Genomic DNA, 21,236 nt, shown 5'->3' on the forward strand with positions numbered 1-21,236 from the left:
TGTTATTTCTACTACATTTCATTACTTTTGTTTTGTTCTTGTTTATTTTCATGCGATAGTTCTTACGTAGGACTTCATCTATGCCGTTCATTGTTTCTTCTAAATCCTTTTTACTCTCGGCTGGAATTACTATATCATCATCAAATCGTAGCATCCTTATCTTTTCACTTTGTACTGTTACTCCCAATCTAAATTGTTCTTTAACATCATTAACTGCTAGTTCCATGTAAAGATTAAAAAGTAACGGAGACAGGGAACATCCTTGTCGGACTCCCTTTCTTATTACGGCTTCTTTCTTATGTTCTTCAGTTGTTACTGTTGCTGTTTGGTTCCTGTAAATGTTAGCAATTGTTCTTCTATCTCTGTATTTGAACCCTAATTTTTTTAAAATGCTGAACATTTTATTCCAGTCTACTTTATCAAATGCCTTTTCTAGGTCTATAAACGCCAAGTATGTCGGTTTGTTTTTCTTTAATCTTCCTTCTACTATTAATCTGAGGCCTAAAATTGCTTCCCTTGTCCCTATACTTTTCCTGAAACCAAATTGGTCTTCTCCTAGCACTTCCTCCACTCTCTCCTCAATTCTTCTGTATAGAATTCTAGTTAAGATTTTTGATGCACGACTAGTTAAACTAATTGTTCTGTATTCTTCACATTTTACCACCCCTGCTTTCTTTGGTATCACTACTATAACACTTTTTTTGAAGTCTGGCGGAAATTCCCCTTTTTCATAAATATTACACACCAGTTTGTATTATCTATCAATCGCTTCCTCACCTGCACGGCGCAGGTATTCCGTCTATTCCAGGAGCCTTTCTGCCATTTAAATCTTTTAATGCTCTCTTAAATTCAGATCTCAGAATTGTTTCTCCCATTTCATCCTCCTCAACTTCCTCTTCTTCCTCTATAACACCATTTTCTAATTCATTTCCTCCGTATAACTCTTCAATATATTCAACCCATCTATCGACTTTACCTTTCGTATTATATATTGGTGTACCATCTTTGTTTAACACATTATTAGATTTTAATTTATGTACCCAAAAATTTTCCTTAACTTTCCTGTATGCTCCGTCTATTTTACCAATGTTCATTTCTCTTTCCACTTCTGAACACTTTTCTATAATCCACTCTTCTTTCGCCAGTTTGCACTTCTTGTTTATAGCATTTCTTAATTGCCTATCGGCAATTAAGAAATTCCTTTTACTTTCTTCATCACTAGCATTCTTATATTTTCTACGTCCATCCATCAGCTGCAAATATCATCTGAAACCCAAGGTTTTCTACCAGTTCTATTTATTCCGCCTAAATTTGCTTCTGCTGATTTAAGAATTTCTTTTTTAACATTCTCCCATTCTTCTTCTACATTTCTACCTTATCTTTTTTACTCAGACCTCTTGCGATGTCCTCCTGAAAAATCTTCTTTACCTCCTCTTCCTCAAGCTTCCCCTTTTACGTGTTTAATTGCTTCATCAATCTCTTCGTATACACACTTTACCTCATCATCATCATGGCCGCTTGTAGGCATATAGACGTTAACAATCATTGTCGGTTTAGGTTTTGATTTTATCCTTATTAAAATGATTCTATCGCTATGCATTTTGAAATACTCTACTCTCTTCCCTATCTTCTTGTTCATTATGAAACTTACTCCTGCCTGCCCATTATTTGAAGCTGAGTTAATTATTCTAAAATCACCTGACCAAAAGTCGCCTTCCTCTTCTCACCGAACCTCACTAATTCCTACTACATCCACATTTATCCTATCCATTTCCCTTTTTAAATTTTCTAGCCTACCAACCTTTTTTAAACTTCTAACATTCCACGCTCCGACTCTTAGAATGTTATTTTTTAATTTTCTGGTGACCCCTTCCTTAGTAGTCCCCAACCAGAAATCCGAACGGGGGACTAGTTTACCTCCGGAATATTTTACCAAGGAAGGCGCCTCCATCATTGCTACATGAAAATGCAGAGAGCCACATTTTCTTGGAAAAAAAGCAGCTGTAGTTTTCCATTGCTTTCAGCTGGGCAGTACTCAGAGGACTGAGTGATGTTGATATGGCCGTTTAAATCATTGTGACTCACGCCCCTAACAACTACTGAAAGAGCTGCTGCCCTCTTTCAGGAATCATTCCTTAGTCTGGCTCTCAACAGATACCTCTCCGATATGGTTGCACCTTCAGTCCAGCTACTCTGTATACCTGAGCACTCAAGCCCCCCCCCCTCACCAACGGCAAGGTCTCATGATTCATAGAGGAGGATTTTTATCCTCCTTATTGCAGCATTCTATGTTGTTTAAAGGGTCATCAATATAAGACATCGTTTAGCTCAGAGAACCCCTCTATGATGGTTCTCAAAGGCCGTTTGATGGTGAGGGGGCGAGTCGGCGTATCGATGTCGCGAACACGAAAAATAGTCGATGAAAGGATGCATTTTAGCAACCATTTTATCAAACCGGACAGTGTGCTGCGTCCCTTATTGTGAGTGGTGGAATTTGATTCACTTCTGCAGTTAAGGTTGCTAAGTGGGTGTCGCATCGTGGCTTATACTGACTATCCAAAAGTCATCGACCAATTTGTAGCTGTAATTGGTGATATGAGGAAAAATAAATTAAGGTTTTTGTAGTATTTTTTTTTGTACTATTTTCCTTATTTATTTTATTTGACTATTTCTTTACTTTTGAGAGTTATGAGCGAGTGTGGATTACGTTTCAGCGACCTCTCATTCTTTTAACCTATTTAGTTATTTCTTTCTTTCTCATACCTCTGTTTGTTGGTCTGAATTTATAATTTCTAGTGGTGAATTGATCACTACATGATCCATTTCAATACAGGGATTGGTTTTCATGATGATAAGTTTTATTAGGAGTACAGTTTTTTATGATGTTGACCCTAAAACTGGAAACTGTTATGTAATCTCAGAAACATAGTTCCTGCTCCATAAGTGGACATGACATATTTATATACAATGCTTGCTTATTCATTCTCATATTTTGAATTGGCAAGTTTTTCACTTCATGTTTTGGCCCATTGTACCTGATATGTGCCATATATATGCAACTGTATTTTTGGTTCACTAATGTAAGCCTGACATGGAATACTTGTTGTAATAAAGTGACACACCAAACCACAAACTGTATAATATGTTTTTGAACAATTACCATTTTTAGTGAAGTTGTCACCAAGATGACTGAAAACATTTTATTATAAAATTTAGTTCAGTTGTCATTACTAATGTTTTATATCTCAAATTAATATAAAGGACAGTTTCACAGCAGTGGGTGGTACAATAATTGATTGCTTGTAATTATTTGTCTCAGTTTTTATTGCATTTTTAAAACACAAGAGATATCTGCCAGAGTTGCTTTCTCAAAGAGTAATCACTTTACTGCCAGTCTTTGTGGTGAACACAATAAAGGTGTTACTTGTAGGGCTAAATAATGCCTGCATTTTATGAGAAAAACTTCTCTGTTGCCTAGTTTGGTGTGAGATGTTTGTTATTCTTGGGAATGACCAAGTAATTTTTTTAAGTGACTTGTGACTTATGTCAGGTTTCCTACAACCATTATGGTTTTATATATATATCTTAATACACCTATTCAAATTATTGATATATATTCATTTCAAACTCAACTTACAGGTTCTTTCGTTTCTTTCATTCATTACAGTACCATACCATTGTACACAGCAATCAACTGCCTATGAATTTCAGCCGGCTTAATGTTTTGATGGTTTAAAAAATGTGTGACTCCACGTATTTCAGTCAGTAGCAACATTGATTTTACAACTTATTTTATAACGTAAAAACTCACATGTAATCAAAGGTACTACAATGCGACAACTTACAGACAACATTGCAGTATGTACATTACTAGCGTGCCATGAATGACACAGGTTCGCCAACCTTAAGGAGAGAAATTGCCCATTCCCATCGGTCTTTACTTTAGAGATATCCCTCGTAATAATATTTTATCAACAGCTGAATACATTAAGAGGCAACACTGAATATGTAGGATGAACTAAGTGAGGTACTTAAAGGTGTTACAAATCTCTCTTATTTAAAATCACCAATTATTTACAATCTTTCCTTGTAATTGAAAAAAAAAACAAAAAACAATACATGTTACTATTATCTTACCTTTACAATACCTTTCACTCTTTTGATAAATTAATGCTTCACTCCTGGGCTTTTCCCTAATGCTTAGTGATTTATAGAAGTTTCAGTTTGTTAGAAGGGTCTTCCAACTGATCCAGACATCCTTAAGGACAATCTTAAGGAGAGACATTTTCCAGCGGTCTTTACTTTAGAGATATCACTCCTCTAGATTAAACTAATCAAGATAATCTATAATCATTAGATTAATGTTTGAAAAGTTAGAAAATTATGTGGAATAAGTAAACAAATGTTGTTTAAAATAAAAAGAATCTGACTGAGGAGGGCAGTTTTCAATCTTCCGCAAAACAATAACAAAAAATAAACAAATACAAAATAAGTGAAAGAACTAAAACTGGTAAACAGTTTAGAAAACAGAATTTCATCATTTTTTCACAAAACACCATCAATGCACTTTACCCTAGAATGATATCACTTATAAAAGTTAAATTTATGTTTTATCAAAAAGAAAAATTCTGTTGAAGTTGTCTAGGTCATGATATTAGCAACTAGATTTTTTTATGGAAGTAAATATACAATAGAAAGAAATTAAGTATATTTTTTATTGTTGAATATTACAATAAAAACAAAAAAAGATTTAGTATTGCTCTGTCACAAAAAGTTCAGTGTATCTGTTACAATAGATCTTAGATTAAGTTTTGGAAGTTTATGAGAAATGAATGAGCCAAGATTTAAGCATCTCATGAAAGTAGAACAGTATGATTTTGAATATAAGTTTATAAGACCAATTCTTATAAGTTGTGACAAAAAATTTGATCTTAGAATTTTAAACATCTTTTACTTGACTATTATAAAATAAAAATGAAATAAAATAGACATTTACAACACTTCACATGTTGTTTTAGGTTAAAAAAAGTATATTAAAATTTGTTTATTTCAAGATTGGGAATCTAACTATGAAATTTCATTACAAATATATATTACTGTATGAAATATCATCATTTATCTGATGATAAAATCAATTTTGGCTTATGCTTGCTCATAACCTCTTTCCAAGTATTCTGACTAATCTGTACATTTTATTCTTTTCCTTCATATCATTTGAAAATAATTTTTGTAAAATGTCTATTCATTTCCTTTATCATGATGGTGAGTAGTGCATTGGATAGAACACTTTCTTGTTTTAATTTTTTACATATCCTGAACCATTTGGTTTTGTGTCCGCAATATCTTGGGACAAAATTATGTGACTATTCTCAAAACACATTTTTTTTTTCATGTCTTCTTTTAATTTCAATCATCCTTATTAAGATGTAATCTTTACACAATTGAACATTATGAAAAGAATAAACATAAAAAATGCATAAATCAATATATACTTAATGAACAAACATGATTCAAACTGCATGTACTTTTCATAATTGAGAACTACATTCTCAATATCTGTCTAATTAAAATATACTACCACTAGAAACTGATTCTAATGTATTCAGTGTAATTCAGTATGATTCAGTATAATTGATTCTAATATGAAAACATCAGAACCAATCAGTGAGGATGGTCACAAATTTGACTGAAAAAGTTTTGAAGTAAGTTTTTAAAAACACTTTATGTAACTGGGTCTGTTTTGTTAAAGTTTTAAACAAAAATGTTGTTCACTCATGATCTCTCTGCTCTGTTTATTCATATCCACAACCTCTCAAACCTTCCTTTCAAAATTTGCCAATAAATTTCAATAATTTGCCAATAATTTCAGTTATCTAACTGAACCTGTTTCACTAATGCTCTTATACTGGCACATTCTTTTTTTTTTATGAATGGAAGAACATTTTGAATGGAAGCTACATATAATCCACCTTTCATTTTTCTGGTGGATCATCCTTTGTGGTGAAATGAGTAAAGGGCTAAATATCACTTGCATTTTGGTAAGTTTAACATGCTGCAGCAATATATTACCTTCGTAAAGAAGCTAGTGACAAATCACTTCACTGATTTTCCTTTTGAAGTCTAACATGCGGTGGTAATTATTTTTGGAAATGAAATATGGTATTTTAGTGAGTGACTTGTCTTTTACTGCTGTAGGTTTATGATACCCACCATACAATGGATGTCTCTATATAACTGGACACCAGTGTTTATAAAAATTTAATTAATTGTATTCAAATAATAGTAATAATAATAGAAACAGGAATAATACTAACAACAGTGAATTTTTATTTACGAAGAATCTGAATATGGCTACCATTTTCCTCTATGCTCTCCTGAACACATTTCAACATGTTTGAAAATACATGCTTATGGACCAAAGGATCAATTATATTTAACAAATTCAGTGATGCTATTTTTCAGTTTATCCAGGGTGTGAGGATTATTCTTTTAAACAGATCCTTTCTTTGCTCCTCATAAATAAAAATCTGTATCTCAATGTAGTCAGATGTGCTTTGAAATGAGCCTATCTCTGAAAATAAAATCACACTTACATTTGGGATACTTATTATAATGAGTTTGTTTCTTTTTGGAATCAGTACAATTAGTTTGCCACTGTATCCTTCTCAAGCATAATAAAAATAAATTAATCCAGAATTCTATTATTTTAAAATATCATCTAAAATAGCTGTTTAAAATTTTTCTATGATAATATTTTTAGTTCGTATTTACAATAGTTGCTACACCTATAATTTTATGTATATTAACTTCTACATTCTTTTATAGATTTCAGTTTTGATCCTACTATTTTGAATAAGTTATTTGAAGTAAGAGCAATTCTATTTATATAATTTTCTTAATCAGACAAATGCTAACATCATTATTGATTTACTTAAATTAATTTAATTTGATGTAGCCCTTCACTTGTTTCACTCTTTTTAATGAATAATGCGAATAATCTCTCATCCACTATCCTGTTTAAAATTGTAATTTACAAAAAAATTACAACTGTAAACATATGTAGTTTAAAAGGATCACTTTGAAATTAAATTAAATTAAACTGTTGGAGAATTTATCTGTTAATTAAACATAAAGAGTTTACTGCAATTCAATTTTTAAAATAAAAAATAAATTGGTGGCACCAATAAAAATAACCAGATTATAGTTACTGAAATCTAAGTAAGAACAATAATTAGTCAGTTTTTACCATAACTGAATCTTATAATTGTTTTAATTTTAGTTTGTATTGTCAAAAACTTTGCTGTTTAATTTGTTAGAAAGATAAAGCCATAAAAAATAAATGTCATTAATCAGTAAAAAGTAGATGAGTTACGTTTCTAACATCAATCCTACTAAACAAACCTGGTGTACTAAGATCATATTAGCAAATCATTAATTAATTTGTTTAAAAAATAAAACTGCTATGATAAAACTATTTTAAAGTTCAATTATAGTTAAATAAAACTGCATATTCTTGTACAAAATGAGGGATTTTAATTACTTGTTACATTTAAGTGACTTGCCAAATGCCTTCAAACTAGTGGATACTTAGTTTATTATAGAAGTGAGTAATTTTTTGTTCACAATTAATTCTAAATTTGTTTAAAAAAAAATTATAGTATGTGGACAGGATCACGTGATCTTGTCAATTTGATATCCATATAAGTAAACAGCAACTTCATGCTATTTTGTATAAACTGTTGCTCCAGCAAATAAAGGTAAAGATCTCTTACCAAGGATCCAGTTCAAAAGTATAACAATCGAATGTGGGATAATGCTGTAGTTTTATTAATAAATTTGTTTCACACAAAAAATTAGGAGGTGCTGCTGGTATTGTAAATAAGTAATATTTTTTTTTTTATATGACATTTTTAATTATGGCGAGTTAAGGCAATAAATTTAATTTTTATGAACAATATAAATTTAGGCTATAATATTAAATAGTAATATATATAATGTGTGTTTCACCATTAATATATTACTGTATTTTTTTTCTTACATAGTGCTCCTAGTGGACATCTGAATAAGCATTATTTATCTCCATAAATAAAAATCATTAAAAAATAATATTACAAACATAAACAGTGACATTATATTAATATATAAAAAATGATAACACAAGTTCTATTTTCAATAAAATGTATATTTACAAATTTTAATTTTGTTTTTATAAAACTGTATGGTACTTAAAAATACAGAACATTTTTTGTTTAATAATTAATCGCATATTTACATTTATGATTTCATCAAAGAAATGCAAACAAAATAAAAGAGTGAACACAGTTTCAATATTTAGCAGCTAAATTTGGTTTTCTATTGCTTTGTCTACAAAATAAGTATACTGTTGTTTTGCTATTTTACATTCTATTTACGTATATAACATACTGTTTTAAAAAGTATACATTTTCAACAATTAGTAGGTTATTAACTATTATTAAAATTTGGATTAATATATTAACTACTGGGATAATTCTGTACTCTCAGTACACAATAGCTATAAAAATAAATTAAAAAATTTTTTTTTATTTCTGTTATCACCGGATTCACAAATATTTTACAAATATGGTAATTCAGTTTTTTCACAACAGATTGAAGCTGTAGATCAAGATCACAGTAAGAACAGTTAAGAGTTCTGATGAACCTTAGGAATTTCAAGATCGTTATTTTGGTGTAAATGTAGATCAGGTGGTAATTCTAGGGAAACTGCCATGCTGCTTCTCTGAAACAGTAGTCAACCTGAAAAAAGCTTTGAAACATGGTTTTAATATTTTTTATTCACTAAACATAAGAAAACTAGTTAATTTCTCATTCAGGAAGTAAAGATGTGAAGCTAAAAGAGGTAAAATATATTATTTATTTCACGGTAGGCTGATTTGCTATGTATGACATTGTTCATGTGATGAGTATGGTTTACTAAGCCTGTTTTCACAACATTGTGCAGGTAGTGGTTTTTTAAAATAGCTGTATCAAATGTAAATCCTATTAAGAATGTACTAGAGCATTTGACAGATGAAAAGGGAATGAATGGTATCATGAAGGTACACTGTACTAACCATTTGAATGACCTGCTATTCTTACTGTTCTATGTGAAATTGGTTGCATTTGTTAGCTCTTGGATAGGAGATCACCTTAATGAAGTTGCCTTCAGTATAAAACTATACTATTAAACTACTCATAGTTGTGCTAAAAAAAAAAAAACATTTTATATATTAAATCTGTTTGTATGACATGAAAGATTTCATTTTTAGAATCCTTCAAAGACAGAGTTGTTTTGTCTGAATAACTTCAAAATTGATGCAAGAAATCATTTAACTTAACTTTATCCAGTTGGTAGGTGTATTTATAGGCAAGGTGGAAATAGGAGTTTTGATAAGAGTCATTTAAGACAATGTCATCTGCGAACTTAAAGAATATACTAGTCTTTTAAACTGAGATATTTTCAGTTCTTAGATGCATTGTGAAAATAAATTTTGAACCGGTGGCAGTAATTTAAAGCTTTTAACCTAGAATAGATCAGTTTTTATTAGTCTAAGACTGTTAAAAGATATTGCTGGATTTCTCATCCCTCAATAAGATCTATGTTAATGTGTAGACATTCAGGACCAAGAGGGCTGACTTTCTGGCATGGTAAAAAACAATTTACATTTAGTGTGTAGGTGTGCTGATAATTTAATCGTTTGCATTTCTTTCCTATGGCTTATTGGGTTCTCATAGTTAGTATTTAGAAAAATTAAATTAGCTTTAAATCCTACTGCCTGGAAAATTTTGTCCTTTATCATTCCCCAGAAATGAAAATCCAATAAGAATGGGAACATTTCAACTGGAAAATGTAAATTACACATTGAAGAATACTGAATTTTTACTGATTTTAGTTTGCAAATGATGATTAAATTTCAATATTTGTTAATGCACAGTTACGTAAATTATACAGGTTTTTTTTTTCATCATTTACATTAATAATGACATTTTCAATTAGTTTTCAGAAACAAGATGTTTCTATTTTCTTGACATGGTTGTACCTTCGATTTTTATTTAGCATTAATAATGAATTTGCTCTTTCTTCAATTAATGCAGTAACATCACCTAATTTAAAATTAACATTTTTTTCACAACATACTCTTAACTGCCAAAATTTTTTTTTTAATCTGATTTACTTTCAGAGAATGAAGAGGTAATTTCAATACTCTGTGACCCTTCTTGGCTAAAACAGTAACGATTTTAGATAATGTAGCCCGTGGCTTTGTAGTTTTATTAAACTGTACAGTTCTGGTTTCAACATTGTGCTTGTAAATGACTTTTTTTTGCATAAGTCAATTGATCATGTTTGCTTTTTATGTTTGTATTCGGAGCACAGTTCAATTGCACCAATTTTCTCATTGTGAGGTGGGCACTTGAATATCTCATGAGAATTCTTTGCCATCTAATACCTGGTGTTCTGCGAATTAACATGGCCGGATATATGAAACCATGTCTCTTCTGACATAAAGTATGACATCAGGTCTGTCTGCTCAACAACAATGTTTTCGAGAAGCCAGTTGCAATAATCAAGTCATTTTGGTTTGTCTGTCTCCAGTTGTAATGCGGTATGGTTTCAATTTTAATTCATGAAGAATTTTATGACAAGATGTGTATTTAACACCAAATTGTTGGGATAACTTGCGTAGCGATTTTTTTTGGACTGGCAGTAATTCTCATTTCAATATCAGCAACAGCCTGTGGAGTCCTAACAGAAGGTTGCCTATTTTGTTTTGTATTTGAAACCGAACCTGTTGTATGCCATTTTTTAACTAAATTGTGTTTGCTACTCTTCGTTGGAATACAGGCATTCGGAAATTTTCCTAAGAATACTTGAAGTGAATCTTCAAATGATCCAGAACGAATATAATAGGGCATTTTACACAAACACAACTACACTGCAACAAAACATATACTGCACTGACACGTAACCAACTGAAAAACAGCAGCAACAATCAATAGTAACATATACATCCACGTCGCGCTAGTTGTGTGAGAGTCTTTCATAAATAGTGTTGGGTAACGGTTTCATCATGGGTTCGATTTTATGTTGCTCACTCTGTGTAATATAACTTAATATAATAAATATATTATAATTATATATATGTATATATTATTATATAATTATTAAATTATATAAATTACTATTTATTAATTTATATAATTTGTTTAAATTTATTAAAATTTATATTTTATTTATCCAGATAAGAATATACAATAATTTGTTGATGACTGATAACGTTTACAGTTTTAGTTTCCTTTTATGTTATCATGAACATAATGATAATATTTTATTTGTATGTTTTTCATTGTGTATTGTGTGAAGTTTTTCAAAACGTTTCAGCAGGGAGACTACAAATGAGTAAATCCACTATTAGATATAATAAATTGAATGTTTTAAGCCATTAATGTTGTATGCTGGTAGTTTCTTGACAGTGTAGAAATTAGTTATATTTATGGATGCAAAATGTTATGTGGAATGTGTACATTATTAATTTTTTCATTATATTTTTGTGATCATTATATAAGTATTGTTTTCAAGTGCTAGATATACCTCTGACAATGTATAATTTTAATTTGTTATCTTACCCTTTCCATTTTTGTGATTCGTTTTGAATTGTAGCAGAATTCAAATATTGCAACAATGACTGCTATAGCTAAACCACAAAGAAGTACAACAAAAACTCCTCCTGCAAAGAAAATAAGGTTGTACAGTTAATATAGTAAATCCAATAATTATTAGTTAAATACTAAGCAATATAATTACTAGGTTAATTACTAGGTATGTAATAAAGTTGAGTTGGGATGGGTTACTGGAAATGTTGAGCTTCACAGAATTGTGGCTGTTTTTATTAAAAACTGATATCAATATCATGATTATTTAATAAAGCAATCAAAATAAAAAAAAAACAAAACCATAATACATATGATGATACATTTTAGTAGGCTTTTGCAATTTAAATTAAAATCAAAGAATAAACTAATCATGAGACACGTCTGGAATCAAAATTAAAATTATAAAATTTGTGCAATTTAAAAAAATTCAAAAGAAAAATAACAGAGAAAAAATTTATTTTTCCTTGCCACGGTATTTTTGAGACAGCCCTGGATGTAAGTCATTGCCTTTTTTTGAGCTGTTGGCTGATCATATATGGTATCTACAATCTCATCATTGCACAAAATTTAGTACCCTGGGTTATTGTCATCACTAATGATCCATTCATCAACATTCTCGAAATCACAGTCTGTATTGCCCGATATGAAATCTCTTGTGTAAAATTCCTTACGTTATAAAATCTTCACGATGCATTACATCAGTATTGTTGGCATTGTTTTATTTAAAATTTCATTCCACATTCTTTGCTAATATCACCCTTCTGTCAGAGTTCCATGCATAGGCCACATAAAACAGCAATCTTTTAGATTAATGTCTTTGATTATCTTAATTATGCCACGTACATCTTCATTATCAGCCAAAAGAGTTCTTTTCATGTCCTCTGAAACCAGGGTGAACCCAACTGTACATAACCCTACCTTCTCCAGTATGCGAACGCTGTGCTGGAGTCTTCTGTTGAATCGCTGGTCCTTTGGGAACAAAATTTCAGTTTTAGTTAATAATATTTCAGTACTTGTTGTTCCTCTTGAAAAAACTAACAAACTGGGAGTTTGAAAAGACTTCGACCAACCTTTTCAGCTGAAGAGGTATCGAACGATAAAGAAACAAGTAATGTAACAGAGAGTGCTAAATTATTTAATGTATGGTTTCTTTTAGTAAAGTGTAACAAGGAAGTTAAATCCTTTTCTAAGGTTTCTCTCTTTGTAATAAGTAAGTGCATAATAACAGCTCTGGCTTCGAAATTTATTAAAAAACTTAGTAATGGTGCCCAGGTAAGTAATGATAACAAGAGTCGGAAACTGCTAGCCCTTAGGTGCATGGGGAAGGACAAAGTGATAGTGGAGCCCAATAATAATACACTAAATTCCAGCAGGAGAGTGTATCTTTCTAAGAGTGATCTTTTACCATGAGTTGGCTGGTATTGAATTATCTGAAATATCAGAAGATCTATCATCGCAGTCAGTCACTTCTGTGCAGAGTGTGCACTTCTGTGCAGGCTTTATTAAAAATTTGTACCGAGCAGAAAGTGTCCTTTTGTGTAGCTTGTCAGGAATATAGAAAATCCCTCAACATGAGGAATCCTATACAACGCACTGTTAAGTTTTGTCCAGGCTCTTTCTAATAATGTGCAAAAGGAGAATGCATGTCCATCATGGAAAGAACCGACCAAATTGGTCTAGGCTTTGTCAGACCAGATAAAATTCCTTACGTCTGCTTTTTCGTCACTGAATTCTTTTTAGGCAAGAAAAAGGAGGATATTTTTGGTGGAAAGACTGATAGTGAGCAGTTTATTGAAAATCACTCAATCAGTACATCACCAAATAAAATTCCTGCTGTACCAAATATGCAGCAAACTATCAAAATCCCTATGAAGGGATGTATTAAAAAAAAAAAATTGTTGCCTGGTATGGTATCTCTGCCCTACAAGGTTTCCAGGTCCCCACCACATCTCGAGGTCTCTTCACAGATATGGTGACAAATGAAGTGCCTGAAGAAGCAAATTACTTCCTAAAGGTTATAAACACCAAAAAGAAAAACTGGATCGTATTTGATAATCTACATGCAGGGTTTATTTTTTTTTTTTACTAAAGGAAGAAAATTCTGTGGTACATTGTCTGCAGGAAATTCACCTCCTTCCCCATAATGAAGTGTCTTCTCGCAGCTAGGTCTATAAGAGATGCGGCTAAGTGTAGGTAGAGGACATGAAGGTGTGGCTGTTTTCCTGAAGGAGGTTGATTAGCCGCACAGATTCCCCTGGCTATAAACATCCCTGCAGCTCAGTGAAAGTATTGGCATCATTTAAAATGAATATCTGCAACTTATACTTTTCCCCAAATTCCAGTATCAGTGAAGACGATCTTTCCAATCTGCTTTCCCAAATACCTTTGTCCTGCCTAATAATTGGTGATTTCAACACCTTTACTATTCATCATTATGTTCTTCTTTAGGTACTATAGTTGATTGAATGACGCATAACTTTTATCTCTGCATATTGAACAATGGGTCATACACACTTATGTCATCTTCATCTGGTACATTTTCATTTGTTGATCTGCCTTTGTGTTCAACATCCCTACTTTCATGTCTTATCCACTACATGTCCTAAAACTTTAGAAGCAGTTATAGACCAGTTTTTACCTCAGTTGTTAATTGTGATTTGCCTCAGAGTCAGCCAAGCAGATGGATAGTTGGGAAAGATTGGATGCAAGAATTCCTTTGGGCAATACAACAGGAGTCGTATAGTGTGATCCACCAACTTGTCGCATATATGGCATTTATATTTGTATTGTCATGGCATTTATAGACATAGGAAAGTCATTTGATAATGTAGACTGGAATAAAATGTTCTGCATTTTAAAAAAATTTAGTGTTGAGAGCATAAGAAAGAAACCGTAATAAAAAAGGGAGTCTGAAAAAAGATGTTCCCTATCCCCGTTACTTTTATCTTTACATAGAACTAGCAGTTAATGATGTTAAAGAAAAAGTCTGATCCGGAGTAACAGTACAAGGTTAAGTGATAAAGATACTACGATTTGCTGATGACATAGTAATTATATCTGAGAGTAAAAAAGATTTAGAAGAAGCAATGAATAGCATGGATTAAGTCCTACACAAGAACTACCGCATGAAAATAAACAAGAACAAAATGAAAGTAATGAAATGTAGTAGAAATAATGTTGATGGACCACTGAATATAAAAATAGGGCAAGAAAAAGATTATGAAGATAGAAGAATTTTGTTACTTGGGAAGTAGAATTACTATAGGTGGAGCGATATAAAATGCCGAATAGCACTGGTGAAAAAAGCTTCAGTCAAAAATATAATCTGCTTACATCAAAAATTAATTTAAACATCAGGAAAACATTTTTGAAAGTATATGTTTGGAGTGTAGCTTTATATTGAAGTGAAACTTGGACGATCAGAGTACCTGAGAAGAAAAGATTAAAAGATTTTGAAATGCGGTGTAATAGGAGAATGTTAGAAATCAGATGATTGGATAAAGTGACAAATGAAGAGGTGTTGCGGCAAATTGAAGAAAGAATCATTTGAAAAATATAGTTAAAAGAAGAGACAGGCTTATAGGCCACATCTTAAGGCATCCTGGCATAGTTGCTTTTATATTGGAGGGACAAGTAGAAGGGAAAAAATTGTGCAGGCAGGCAATGCTTTGAATATGTAAAACAAATTGTTAGGGACGTAGGATGTAGGGGATTTACCAATATTAAATGACGGGCACTAGATAGGGAATCTTGGCAAGCTGCTTCAAACCAGTCAAATGACTGAAGACAAAAAAAAATTTATATTTTTAATATTGTGTCATTGTGATTTTATTTCGCCTTTAACATATGACATAGGCACTTCACATTATGCTGTACTGTATAAAAAATATTTTTGTTTTGATATTGAGCATTTTAATTGCTGATTTTATTTCTTTTATAACTCTGTAATTTAATTTTTAAGTTTGGTATTTTTAACTAATTGTTCATTCTAGTAATATAGTGTCCAGGTGTTGATAAAGACATTTAGTTGTCTGTCCAGGAAAAGATTAAATAGAAATAATCATATCAATCTGAAAGAATTTGCTAGAAAAAAAAAAAAATTTCTTGCGGTCACCTCTATGATCTTTTTGACTAATCCAATCAGTATAAGATTTAATCGATGATCTCAAGTTGTGTTACTACCAACCAACAGTGTCAAATATTTTGTAGCCTGGAGCTGATTCTTCTTTGCTGGGAAAAAAGTTATCTTAGGAAGAGCTTTCCATTCAAGGACATATTGTCACAATTTTCAATTAAATTCAATTTATTCAGGTACTCAAATGTAACATGATAGACCTCTATAAATAGAATGAATCAGTTCAGCTGAGAGTTACCTCCTGTGCTCAGACCTGGATATAAAAATTACAAAGATTTACATAACATACAAGAACATAACAAAAGATATATGTACAAGAAATAAAAATCTAATTTCTAATTACAAAGTACTTTATAAGCAAAGTATTCATCATAATATTTTAAAAGAATCAGAAAATTGTTGAATAAATTCATTTGCTACTGGGATGTTTGCTGATGATTCTCCATGAATTTAAAGTTCCCAAATTCCATCATGCTGATTAAAATTTTGAAGCCACCTGTATTTGCAATAATATTTTCATTCCCATTTAGATTCTTATTAAAGTAATTGCTTTCTCTACTGGAATTGATCCACTAATTGGTTTATCAAGAGATCACTTTTGAACAAATCACCAAAAGAGCTCAATTCCCCTCATCATTTGATGCTTTCTTCATTGTCTTACTGGAAATACTTTATTCTTTTTTGAGTTGCAAAACATTAATCATAATGGTTTCTCCACTTATCTAAATATCTGAAAGAGTGGATGTTCCTGAACCATATTCATCTGATTACCATTATCAAATTTTTCTAAGATCTCTCTTTTTTCTGTAATTGATAAAACAATTGTTTTGTTGCAGACATGATATTAACAATCCCTAACAATATTGATACTTATGTTAACAGCACCAGAGTTACATTATTATAAATTGTATTTATAAGAAATTTGTACGTGTACTGTCTCTCAATATCCTTAATTATCAAACCAGATTATTATATGAACTGAAAACATGCAATATATATATATATATATATATAAATAAAATATGTCCTTACTTACTTACTGATAATCAAAAACTACAGAAGATAAATTAATGAAAATTTGTATACACATTCTTCTTATGATGTAACTGCACATCACATTAAGAAAGTATTTTTTTTAGATTCTGAGTTTAAAGAGTTAAAATGGGGTAATATTAATTTTTTTTTTTTTTTTTCAATTTCTTGGTAGCAAAGTATTTAAAAACCAGATTTTTTTTTAATTCTATCTTGAAAGCGATGAGAGGTAAAAAAATGTTGACAATGATTGTAAATTTTCCCCATTTCCGATTATACTAAACGAGATATTCATTCGATTTGGGCTTACATATACTCTTCAGATAATTATCTTAAAACCATTTTTAGATTTTTTGAATTTTAACATTTTAAGGGATAAAAAATAAATTATTTATTATTTTTTTTGCTGTTTTATGCTACAACTATTGAATCAATCTTTATGAGATGTGGATGTGATTGTAATTTATGTTTTAGATTTTTTTTTAATAACGTGTTACTTTTTTAAAATTGCCTGGTGCAGATGTAAGGAGTCCAGATAGTTGGACATCTGGGAAATTGGCGTTCCATTGTATATTGTGGATATTGGCAACAATACATTTAATATTTCCACTAAAGTATATATTAAACTGAAGATTTGTCCATAGTACATATTTTAGTTTTCTTTCAATCATTGCAGCTTATTATTAAAACATTACTAGAGCTATCACAGAAAACTATAATGATTAAAACTGCATCACAATTAAAATGTACTCTTCTTAGAAGATTGAAGGTAGTGTACATTAATTGGAAATAAAAATCAATCGAGTGTTTTTGAGAAAAACATCTTAATTTTTGTGTGTAGTATATTAAATATCATATTAATATAGCTTAATTATATTAAATAAGATTTTTATCCGTAGAATATATGCTTATGCATAACTGTTGTAATATTATGTGGATTATCACATGAGTACTTTTTACCAAAATTTAAATTTATACTATAAATAGTATCACGAGTAGGATTTAAATATAGTACTTTCTCACTTTAAAATTTTTACTGAATGACCATTTAGTAATGTTACTTTCTTCTACAGTATAAGGTTGGGTTGTTTTATCCCCAATGTTTATTTTAATTTACCATCTTGAAATGATTTTACGTGGTCATTTATATTGAATTTTAATTAAATAATCTAGTTTTAAAGTATATATGATATAATTATCATTGTCACCATGAAATAAGGACAGTGTTACATCTTTTAAGCTTTCATGTCAATATCTTGGATTTGGATTGATTTGTCCAGTTCTTTCTAGAGCAATTTTTTATAAAATCATTTATCAAGAGTTGGATGATAACAAAATTTATGTATGTTACTACTCATATTAGTTAATAAAAGACCATAAACTAGTGGCATTTTTGTCATAGTATACAGAAGAAATGATGAATTTTTCAATTTGATTGTTTATGGTAATGAAAATGAGTATTGCATAGCACTTTAGAAATGAAATGCCAATCATTTTTGTATAGTACATCTGTTGTCACAATTGAAAGTATAAGCAGGATTTGCTTTTTAGGCATATTTATCACCATAGTTATTCGGGATCAATTCGGTACATTGTTGATCGACTTTCAAAAAGGAAGCACATAACAAATGCTGCGCTAGCCTTCTATCAAATGATATAGAAATTGCACACCAGAATATACAATCAATGACACCTAACAAAGAGCATTGTGTTATTGCATGATAACATAAGCATGTAATACTTGTGGGGCGTAAGGTTTATTAAAAAATTATGATGCAAAAAGAAAACAGAAAATTCAAATCATTGATAACTGGTAAAAACAAGTAAGTTGAAGGGGTTTTTTGGTACCGATTTGGGAATGTGCTGAGTTGAAAGAAGCTGTCTGTTTTATGCGTTAACCGTACAGTTGTAACATATATATATATATATATATATGTATAAGCATAAAAAGATAGTAAATCAACAAATTATGTAATATATTGTGTCATCAAATAATATAATATACAGGCTGGTTTGATTATTAGAGTAATTAACATAATACAATTTTTTCCTAGCAGACTTATTGCAGAGGATTTGATAACAGTAACTATTGTAATCATAAGTAATTTCTAGTATAAATTTGTTATTATGTATATTGTGTTGAATGCATATAATCTTCTTTTTCAGAGGATGGTATTATTATGGAAATTATTACATTTGGCAGAACCGTAAATATGTTGTTCAAGCATGGCATGATTTTAGGTCATCTTTTGACTGATAAAAACAATGTTAATAATCAAATATTTTAAAGGTAAATATATTTCCTATGCAAGTAATTTGATTTAATTTTTTTTTTTTTTTTACCTTTCAATATTTAACAAAATAAATTATGTTCACATAACCAAATGAATGAAAATGCAAACAAATGTTAGTGAGAGTACTGTTCCAATATGTCATGAAAAGTACTGTTCCATGTGTTACAGGGAGATTGTACTGCTAATCGGATTGAAGGTTCTGAAAATCACATGTACTATAAAAGATGATGTTCATATAAACATTGTATTCCTTTAAATCATTTTTGCTAACTTTTAATAGCTACAAAGCAATAAGATTACAATAAAAACTGATTATTGTGTGTACTTCTTTATCAATGTATCCTTCGTTTAGAATGAATGATTTTTAATTCGACCGGTGTATCCGTGCATGTTTGGTTTTTTTTTTGCAACATATATGCATTTTGTGTTGTAATGATTATTTCACACAAAGAGCAGCATCCTTAAAAGGACGTTTAAAAAAGATAATGAAATCCTTAAAATATATGTATTACTTTTCGTTGTTACAGATTTTCAAATGTTACACTGCAGAGATAAGTAATTTTTTTATAAATAATAATGAATGCATTTATTACAAAAAAATGTGACGAAAAAAAATTTAATTCTGGATAGTATTTATTAAAACGTGCACATATTTTAATACACATTGTTGTGTATGCATTTATTTATGTGTGAAGTCATTTAATTTAAATTAAATTCGAATGGTATTTTAATATTAAAAAATAAAAAATGTTTTATTATTTTGTAAACAAAAATTTAATGTTTTATTTCCTATTTTGTTATCGATATATATTAATTTGTTTTTTTATCTTACTTCTGACTATTAAAAAAAAAAACAGTTTATTTTTAAAGAAATGCTTCTTTTAAATAAGTTTGATAAAATGTTACAAAAAAGTAAATTTTTCTTTAATAAATTAGATACCTTTTACCACCTTTATTTTTATATTTAAGGGAATAATTTATTTATGCTTTTAATTACAGGCTGATGCCAAATTTAATTGCTATACTTTTTTATGGATGAAAGATGAATTTTGTTGTGTATGAAAAAAGTCAACCCTGACTTGGATTAAAAACAAGAACCTTCCAGAAGAAAGACTTTTTCATGCTCCCATAAAGATCAGCATGATAAAGATCTCATTATTATCAAAATTATCTTCTATAAAGTGAAAAGTTAGGTTTTCAGGTTAATCATATTTAAAATTTGTGACAAAACTTTTTAAAGAGATTGATGGGCTGTGTATTAAGATATCCACGTTCAATTAATTTAGTAACAGAAAGATGTATGGAACATAAAAAGCTGTGAAAAATATATATTTGAATATAAAACAGAGATTAAGGATGTATAAATACGTCAAAGTTAAAAGATTTGCACAGTACAGAAAAAAATGGAGAATACCATCAAACCATTGTGAAGATGACAGAAAAAGTAAATATAATATTAAACTTTTTAAAGCCAGGAAAATTAAAATATAAAAATATGTGGAAACAAAAGTTTATTTTTAAAATCAAATTGAAATGTTATATTTTGTACTAGAGCAGTGGCTTACTTACCTAAAACTTCAGATTATTTTCAATGTAAAAATAAATTATGGTAGCATATTAGTTGAAACAATAACTTCTGCAAAATAAAATCTAAGTTCATTACTTTCTGGTGGGTTGTTACTTTAATCAAAGTCTAAATTCTTACAGTACCTTTACTATATTGTTATCAATGTAAAAGTTCATACTGCCATCCTGAAATTACTTCAGCAACAGAAATGCATTCTGAAGTAATAATTCAGACCATCATCTTTGCTAACATACAAAACCCAAATTATTACTTTTGTTATAATTAAGTTTATATACTATATATGCGATGTTATTTTCTTTTAAAAAATTCTTCATACATTTTTAAGAGAGAAAAAATTCAATTTAATAGAACAAACACCTAAAGACAAATTACACAGAAAGTGGTTTAATTTTACAGTAACAGTAATTACTCAAAATACCGACACAATAACAAATGATGTGTTCAACCAAGAAAAAACATTAAGAAGTGCGATAAAGTTAAAGATAGAATTCTACATTTTAATAGTAATGTAATCCTT

General features: G+C 30.0%; 1 protein-coding gene and 1 long non-coding RNA gene across 4 annotated transcripts in view; one reads left to right on the forward strand and one right to left on the reverse strand.

Moving 5' to 3' along the window:
• Positions 1-8,311: 8,311 nt before the first annotated feature.
• The window catches only part of LOC142326119 (glycine dehydrogenase (decarboxylating), mitochondrial-like), a 147,613-nt gene continuing 134,688 nt past the window's right edge, over positions 8,312-21,236 (reverse strand). For all 3 annotated transcript variants that reach the window (XR_012756697.1, XR_012756700.1, XR_012756699.1), the window contains 3 exons: positions 15,785-16,058; positions 11,644-11,744; positions 8,312-8,758 (listed from right to left, as the gene is read on the reverse strand). The gene's annotated coding sequence lies outside the window, so the exon portion shown is untranslated. The remainder of the gene's footprint in view (positions 8,759-11,643; positions 11,745-15,784; positions 16,059-21,236) is intronic.
• On the forward strand, positions 17,588-20,810 carry LOC142326122 (uncharacterized). Its single transcript, XR_012756701.1, has 3 exons — positions 17,588-17,606; positions 19,004-19,127; positions 20,131-20,810. It is a non-coding gene; the product is annotated as an uncharacterized LOC142326122 (long non-coding RNA).

The sequence above is a fragment of the Lycorma delicatula genome, chromosome 6 (genome assembly GCF_047948215.1).
Source record: "Lycorma delicatula isolate Av1 chromosome 6, ASM4794821v1, whole genome shotgun sequence".
In the NCBI taxonomy this organism is placed as follows: Eukaryota; Metazoa; Arthropoda; class Insecta; order Hemiptera; family Fulgoridae; genus Lycorma; species Lycorma delicatula.